Source organism: Ochotona princeps, chromosome 25 (assembly GCF_030435755.1).
Source record: "Ochotona princeps isolate mOchPri1 chromosome 25, mOchPri1.hap1, whole genome shotgun sequence".
Lineage (NCBI taxonomy): Eukaryota > Metazoa > Chordata > Mammalia > Lagomorpha > Ochotonidae > Ochotona > Ochotona princeps.
The window spans coordinates 34,220,933-34,228,744 of NC_080856.1; positions in this window are offsets into that span (position 1 = coordinate 34,220,933).

The window sequence follows — 7,812 nt, forward strand, 5'->3', positions numbered from 1 at the left end:
ACACCAATATTTGCATCTAGAGCCTTTGCATTGAGGGCTATCTGAAAACGGCTGTGGTGCTGAAGTTGCCTGTGAATGTGGAGTTGGTGGCATGTGAAACCCGCATGTGGAGCATTCGATTCTGTGGGATGCTCTACCAGGTTCATTCCTAGATAATGCACTCAAAGGGCACTAAGCATAGAGTGTGAAAACTGAGTTTCCTTGAGAGCTGCTTGGAAGCCTGATGGTGTGTGAAGTTAGTGAGCCAAATGGAGTTGTTCTCCCACAAGAACCACTCGGCTGATCCTTCTTCAATATGCCCTTCACCAACATGCAGTGTTTCCTTGATTGAATTAGCTCTCACACCAATATTTGCATCTAGAGCCTTTGCATTGAGGGCTATCTGAAAACGGCTGTGGTGCTGAAGTTGCCTGTGAATGTGCAGTTGGTGGCATGTGAAACCCGCATGTGGAGCATTCGTTTGTGTGGGATGCTCTCCAAGCTTCATTTCAGTCCTAGGCACTCAAAAGGCACTAAGCATAGAGTGTGAAAACTGAGTTTCCTTGAGAGCTGCTTGGAAGCCTGATGGTGTGTGAAGTTAGTGAGCCAAATGGAGTTGTTCTCCCACAAGAACCACTGGGCTAATCCTTCTTCAATATGCTCTTCACCAACATGCAGTGTTTCCTTGTTTGAATTAGCTCTCACACCAATATTTGCGTCTAGAGCCTTTGCATTGAGGGCTATCTGAAAACGGCTGTGGCGCTGAAGTTGCCTGAGAATGTGAAGTTGGTGGCATGTGAAACCCGCATGTGGAGCATTCGTTTGTGTGGGATGCTCTACCAGGTTCATTCCTAGATAATGCACTCAAAGGGCACTAAGCATAGAGTGTGAAACTGAGTTTCCTTGAGAGCTGCTTGGAAGCCTGATGGTGTGTGAAGTTAGTGAGCCAAATGGAGTTGTTCTCCCACAAGAACCACTCGGCTGATCCTTCTTCAATATGCCCTTCACCAACATGCAGTGTTTCCTTGATTGAATCAGCTCTCACACCAATATTTGCGTCTAGAGCCTTTGCATTGAGGGCTATCTGAAAATGGCTGTGGCGCTGAAGTTGCCTGAGAATGTGGAGTTGGTGTCATTTGAAACCCGCATGTGGAGCATTCGTTCGTGTGGGATGCTCTACCAGGTTCATTCCTAGATAATGCACTCAAAGGGCACTAAGCATAGAGTGTGAAAACTGAGTTTCCTTGAGAGCTGCTTGGAAGCCTGATGGTGTGTGAAGTTAGTGAGCCAAATGGAGTTGTTCTCCCACAAGAACCACTCGGCTGATCCTTCTTCAATATGCCCTTCACCAACATGCAGTGTTTCCTTGATTGAATTAGCTCTTACACCAGTATTTGCGTCTAGAGCCTTTGCATTGAGGGCTATCTGAAAACGGCTGTGGCGCTGAAGTTGCCTGTGAATGTGGAGTTGGTGGCATGTGAAACCCGCATGTGGAGCATTCGTTTGTGTGGGATGCTCTACCAGGTTCATTCCTAGATAATGCACTCAAAGGGCACTAAGCATAGAGTGTGAAAACTGAGTTTCCTTGAGAGCTGCTTGGAAGCCTGATGGTGTGTGAAGTTAGTGAGCCAAATGGAGTTGTTCTCCCACAAGAACCACTCGGCTGGTCCTTCTTCAATATGCCCTTCACCAACCCGCATGTGGAGCATTCGTTTGTGTGGGATGCTCTATCAGCTTCATTTTAGTCCTAGGCACTCAAAGGGCACTAAGCATAGAGTGTGAAAACTGAGTTTCCTTGAGAGCTGCATGGAAGCCTGATGGTGTGTGAAGTTAGTGAGCCAAATGGAGTTGTTTTCCCACAAGAACCACTCGGCTGATCCTTCTTCAATATGCCCTTCACCAACATGCAGTGTTTCCTTGATTGAATTAGCTCTCACACCAATATTTGCGTCTAGAGCCTTTTCATTGAGGGCTATCTGAAAACAGCTGTGGCGCTGAAGTTGCCTGTGAATGTGAAGTTGGTGTCATGTGAAACCGGCATGTGGAGCATTCGTTTGTGTGGGATGCTCTACCAGGTTCATTCCTAGGTAATGCACTCAAAGGGCACTAAGCATAGAGTGTGAAAGCTGAGTTTCCTTGAGAGCTGCTTGGAAGCCTGATGGTGAGTGAAGTTAGTGAGCCAAATGGAGTTGTTCTCCCACAAGAACCACTCGGCTGATCCTTCTTCAATATGCCCTTCACCAACATGCAGTGTTTCCTTGATTGAATTAGCTCTCACACCAATATTTGCGTCTAGAGCCTTTGCACTGAGGGCTATCTGAAAACGGCTGTGGCGCTGAAGTTGCCTGTGAATGTGGAGTTGGTGGCATGTGAAACCCGCATGTGGAGCATTCGTTTGTGTGGGATGCTCTACCAAGCTTCATTTCAGTCCTAGGCACTCAAAGGGCACTAAGCATAGAGTGTGAAAACTGAGTTTCCTTGAGAGCTGCTTGGAAGCCTGATGGTGTGTGAAGTTAGTGAGCCAAATGGAGTTGTTCTCCCACAAGAACCACTCGGCTGATCCTTCTTCAATATGCCCTTCACCAACATGCAGTGAGCCTTTGCATTGAGGGCAATCTGAAAATGACTGTGGTGCTGAAGTTGCCTGTGAATGTGGAGTTAGTGGCTTGTGAAACCCGCATGTGGAGCATTCGTTTGTGTGGGATACTCTACCAGGTTCATTCCTAGATAATGCTCTCAATGAGCACTAAGCATAGAGTGAGAAGACTGAGTTTCGTTGAGAGCTGCTTGGAAGCCTGATGGTGTGTGAAGTTAGTGAGCTAAATGGAGTTGTTCTCCCACAAGAACCACTCGGCTGATCCTTCTTCAATATGCCCTTCACCAACTTGCAGTGTTTCCTTGATTGAATTAGCTCTCACACCAATATTTGTGTCTAGAGACTTTGCACTGAGGGCTATCTGAACACAGCTGTGGTGCTGAAGTTGCCTGTGAATGTGGAGTTATTGGCATGTGAAACCCGCATGTGGAGCATTCGTTTGTGTGGGATGCTCACCAAGCTTCATTTCAGTCCTAAGCACTGAAAGGGCACTAAGCATAGAGTGTGAAAACTGAGTTTCCTTGAGAGCTGCTTGGAAGCCTGATGGTGTGTGAAGTTAGTGAGCCAAATGGAGTTGTTCTCCCACAAGAACCACTCGGCTGATCCTTCTTCAATATGCCCTTCACCAACATGCAGTGAGCCTTTGCATTGAGGGCAATCTGAAAATGACTGTGGTGCTGAAGTTGCCTGTGAATGTGGAGTTAGTGGCTTGTGAAACCCGCATGTGGAGCATTCGTTTGTGTGGGATACTCTACCAGGTTCATTCCTAGATAATGCTCTCAATGGGCACTAAGCATAGAGTGAGAAGACTGAGTTTCGTTGAGAGCTGCTTGGAAGCCTGATGGTGTGTGAAGTTAGTGAGCTAAATGGAGTTGTTCTCCCAGAAGAACCACTAAGCTGATCCTTCTTCAATATACCCTTCACCAACTTGCAGTGTTTCCTTGATTGAATTAGCTCTCACACCAATATTTGTGTCTAGAGCCTTTGCACTGAGGGCTATCTGAACACAGCTGTGGTGCTGAAGTTGCCTGTGAATGTGGAGTTATTGGCATGTGAAACCCGCATGTGCAGCATTCGTTTGTGTGGGATGCTCACCAAGCTTCATTTCAGTCCTAGGCACTCAAAGGGCACTAAGCATAGAGTGTGAAAACTGAGTTTCCTTGAGAGCTGCTTGGAAGCCTGATGGTGTGTGAAGTTAGTGAGCCAAATGGAGTTCTTCTCCCACAAGAACCACTCGGCTGATCCTTCTTCAATATGCCCTTCACCAACATGCAGTGTTTCCTTGATTGAATTAGCTCTCACATCAATATTTGCGTCTAGAGCCTTTGCATTGAGGGCTATCTGAAAACGGCTGTGGCGCTGAAGTTGCCTGTGAATGTGGAGTTGGTGGCATGTGAAACCCGCATGTGGAGCATTCGTTTGTGTGGGATGCTCTACCAGGTTCATTCCTAGATAATGCACTCAAAGGGCAATAAGCATAGAGTGTGAAAACTGAGTTTCCTTGAGAGCTGCTTGGAAGCCTGATGGTGTGTGAAGTTAGTGAGCCAAATGGAGTTGTTCTCCCACAAGAACCACTCGGCTGATCCTTCTTCAATATGCCCTTCACCAACATGCAGTGTTTCCTTGATTGAATCAGCTCTCACACCAATATTTGCGTCTAGAGCCTTTGCATTGAGGGCTATCTGAGAACGGCTCTGGTGCTGAAGTTGCCTGTGACTGTGGAGTTGGTGGCATGTGAAACCCGCATGTGCAGCATTCGTTTGTGTGGGATGCTCACCAAGCTTCATTTCAGTCCTAGGCACTCAAAGGGCACTAAGCATAGAGTGTGAAAACTGAGTTTCCTTGAGAGCTGCTTGGAAGCCTGATGGTGTGTGAAGTTAGTGAGCCAAATGGAGTTGTTCTCCCACAAGAACCACTCGGCTGATCCTTCTTCAATATGCCCTTCACCAACATGCAGTGTTTCCTTGATTGAATTAGCTGTCACACAAATATTTGCGTCTAGAGCCTTTGCATTGAGGGCTATCTGAAAACGGCTGTGGCGCTGAAGTTGCCTGTGAATGTGGAGTTGGTGGCATGTGAAACCCGCATGTGCAGCATTCGTTTGTGTGGGATGCTCACCAAGCTTCATTTCAGTCCTAGGCACTCAAAGGGCACTAAGCATAGAGTGTGAAAACTGAGTTTCCTTGAGAGCTGCTTGGAAGCCTGATGGAATGTGAAGTTATTGAGCCAAATGGAGTTGTTCTCCCACAAGAACCACTGGGCTGATCCTTCTTCAATATGCCCTTCACCAACATGCAGTGTTTCCTTGATTGAATTAGCTCTCACATCAATATTTGCGTCTAGAGCCTTTGCACTGAGGGCTATCTGAAAACGGCTGTGGTGCTGAAGTTGCCTGTGAATGTGGAGTTGGTGGCATGTGAAACCGGCATGTGCAGCATTCGTTTGTGTGGGATGCTCACCAAGCTTCATTTCAGTCCTAGGCACTCAAAGGCACTAAGCATAGAGTGTGAAAACTGAGTTTCCTTGAGAGCTGCTTGGAAGCCTGATGGTGTGTGAAGTTAGTGAGCCAAATGGAGTTGTTCTCCCACAAGAACCACTCGGCTGATCCTTCTTCAATATGCCCTTCACCAACATGCAGTGTTTCCTTGATTGAATTAGCTCTCACACCAATATTTGCATCTAGAGCCTTTGCATTGAGGGCTATCTGAAAACGGCTGTGGTGCTGAAGTTGCCTGTGAATGTGGAGTTGGTGGCATGTGAAACCCGCATGTGGAGCATTCGTTTGTGTGGGATGCTCTCCAAGCTTCATTTCAGTCCTAGGCACTCAAAAGGCACTAAGCATAGAGTGTGAAAACTGAGTTTCCTTGAGAGCTGCTTGGAAGCCTGATGGTGTGTGAAGTTAGTGAGCCAAATGGAGTTGTTCTCCCACAAGAACCACTCAGCTGATCCTTCTTCAATATGCTCTTCACCAACATGCAGTGTTTCCTTGATTGAATTAGCTCTCACACCAATATTTGCGTCTAGAGCCTTTGCATTGAGGGCTATCTGAAAACGGCTGTGGCGCTGAAGTTGCCTGAGAATGTGGAGTTGGTGGCATGTGAAACCCGCATGTGGAGCATTCGTTTGTGTGGGATGCTCTACCAGGTTCATTCCTAGATAATGCACTCAAAGGGCACTAAGCATAGAGTGTGAAAACTGAGTTTCCTTGAGAGCTGCTTGGAAGCCTGATGGTGTGTGAAGTTAGTGAGCCAAATGGAGTTGTTCTCCCACAAGAACCACTCAGCTGATCCTTCTTCAATATGCCCTTCACCAACATGCAGTGTTTCCTTGATTGAATTAGCTCTCACACCAATATTTGTGTCTAGAGCCTTTGCACTGAGGGCTATCTGAACACAGCTGTGGTGCTGAAGTTGCCTGTGAATGTGGAGTTATTGGCATGTGAAACCCGCATGTGCAGCATTCGTTTGTGTGGGATGCTCACCAAGCTTCATTTCAGTCCTAGGCACTCAAAGGGCACTAAGCATAGAGTGTGAAAACTGAGTTTCCTTGAGAGCTGCTTGGAAGCCTGATGGTGTGTGAAGTTAGTGAGCCAAATGGAGTTGTTCTCCCACAAGAACCACTCGGCTGATCCTTCTTCAATATGCCCTTCACCAACCCGCATGTGGAGCATTCGTTTGTGTGGGATGCTCTATCAGCTTCATTTCAGTCCTAGGCACTCAAAGGGTACTAAGCATAGAGTGTGAAAACTGAGTTTCCTTGAGAGCTGCATGGAAGCCTGATGGTGTGTGAAGTTAGTTAGCCAAATGGAGTTGTTTTCCCACAAGAACCACTGGGCTGATCCTTCTACAATATGCCCTTCACCAACATGCAGTGTTTCCTTGATTGAATTAGCTCTCACACCAATATTTGCGTCTAGAGCCTTTTCATTGAGGGCTATCTGAAAACGGCTGTGGCGCTGAAGGTGCCTGTGAATGTGAAGTTGGTGTCATGTGAAACCCGCATGTGGAGCATTCGTTTGTGTGGGATGCTCTACCAGGTTCATTCCTAGATAATGCACTCAAAGGGCAATAAGCATAGAGTGTGAAAACTGAGTTTCCTTGAGAGCTGCTTGGAAGCCTGATGGAATGTGAAGTTATTGAGCCAAACGGAGTTGTTCTCCCACAAGAACCACTCGGCTGATCCTTCTTCAATATGCCCTTCACCAACATGCAGTGTTTCCTTGATTGAATTAGCTCTCACACCAATATTTGCGTCTAGACCCTTTGCATTGAGGGCTATCTGAAAACGGCTGTGGCGCTGAAGTTGCCTGTGAATGTGGAGTTGGTGGCATGTGAAACCCGCATGTGGAGCATTCGTTCGTGTGGGATGCTCTACCAGGTTCATTCCTAGATAATGCACTCAAAGGGCACTAAGCATTGAGTGTGAAAACTGAGTTTCCTTGAGAGCTGCTTGGAAGCCTGATGGTGTGTGAAGTTAGTGAGCCAAATGGAGTTGTTCTCCCACAAGAACCACTCGGCTGATCCTTCTTCAATATGCCCTTCACCAACATGCAGTGTTTCCTTGAATGAATTAGCTCTTACACCAATATTTGCGTCTAGAGCCTTTGCATTGAGGGCTATCTGAAAACGGCTGTGGCGCTGAAGTTGCCTGTGAATGTGGAGTTGGTGGCATGTGAAACCCGCATGTGGAGCATTCGTTTGTGTGGGATGCTCACCAAGCTTCATTTCAGTACCTAGGCACTCAAAGGGCACTAAGCATAGAGTGTGAAAACTGAGTTTCCTTGAGAGCTGCTTGGAAGCCTGATGGTGTGTGAAGTTAGTGAGCCAAATGCAGTTGTTCTCCCACAAGAACCACTCGGCTGATCCTTCTTCAATATGCCCTTCACCAACATGCAGTGTTTCCTTGATTGAATTAGCTCTCACACCAATATTTGCATCGAGAGCCTTTGCATTGAGGGCTCTCTGAAAACGGCTGTGGCACTACAGGTGAATGTGAATGTGGAGTTGGTGGCATGTGAAACCCGCATGTGCAGCATTCGTTTGTGTGGGATGCTCTACCAGGTTCATTCCTAGATAATGCACTCAAAGGGCACTAAGCATAGAGCGTGAAAACTGAGTTTCCTTGAGAGCTGCTTGGAAGCCTGATGGTGTGTGAAGTTAGTGAGCCAAATGGAGTTGTTCTCCCACAAGAATCACTCGGCTGATCCTTCTTCAATATGCCCTTCACCAACCCGGAAT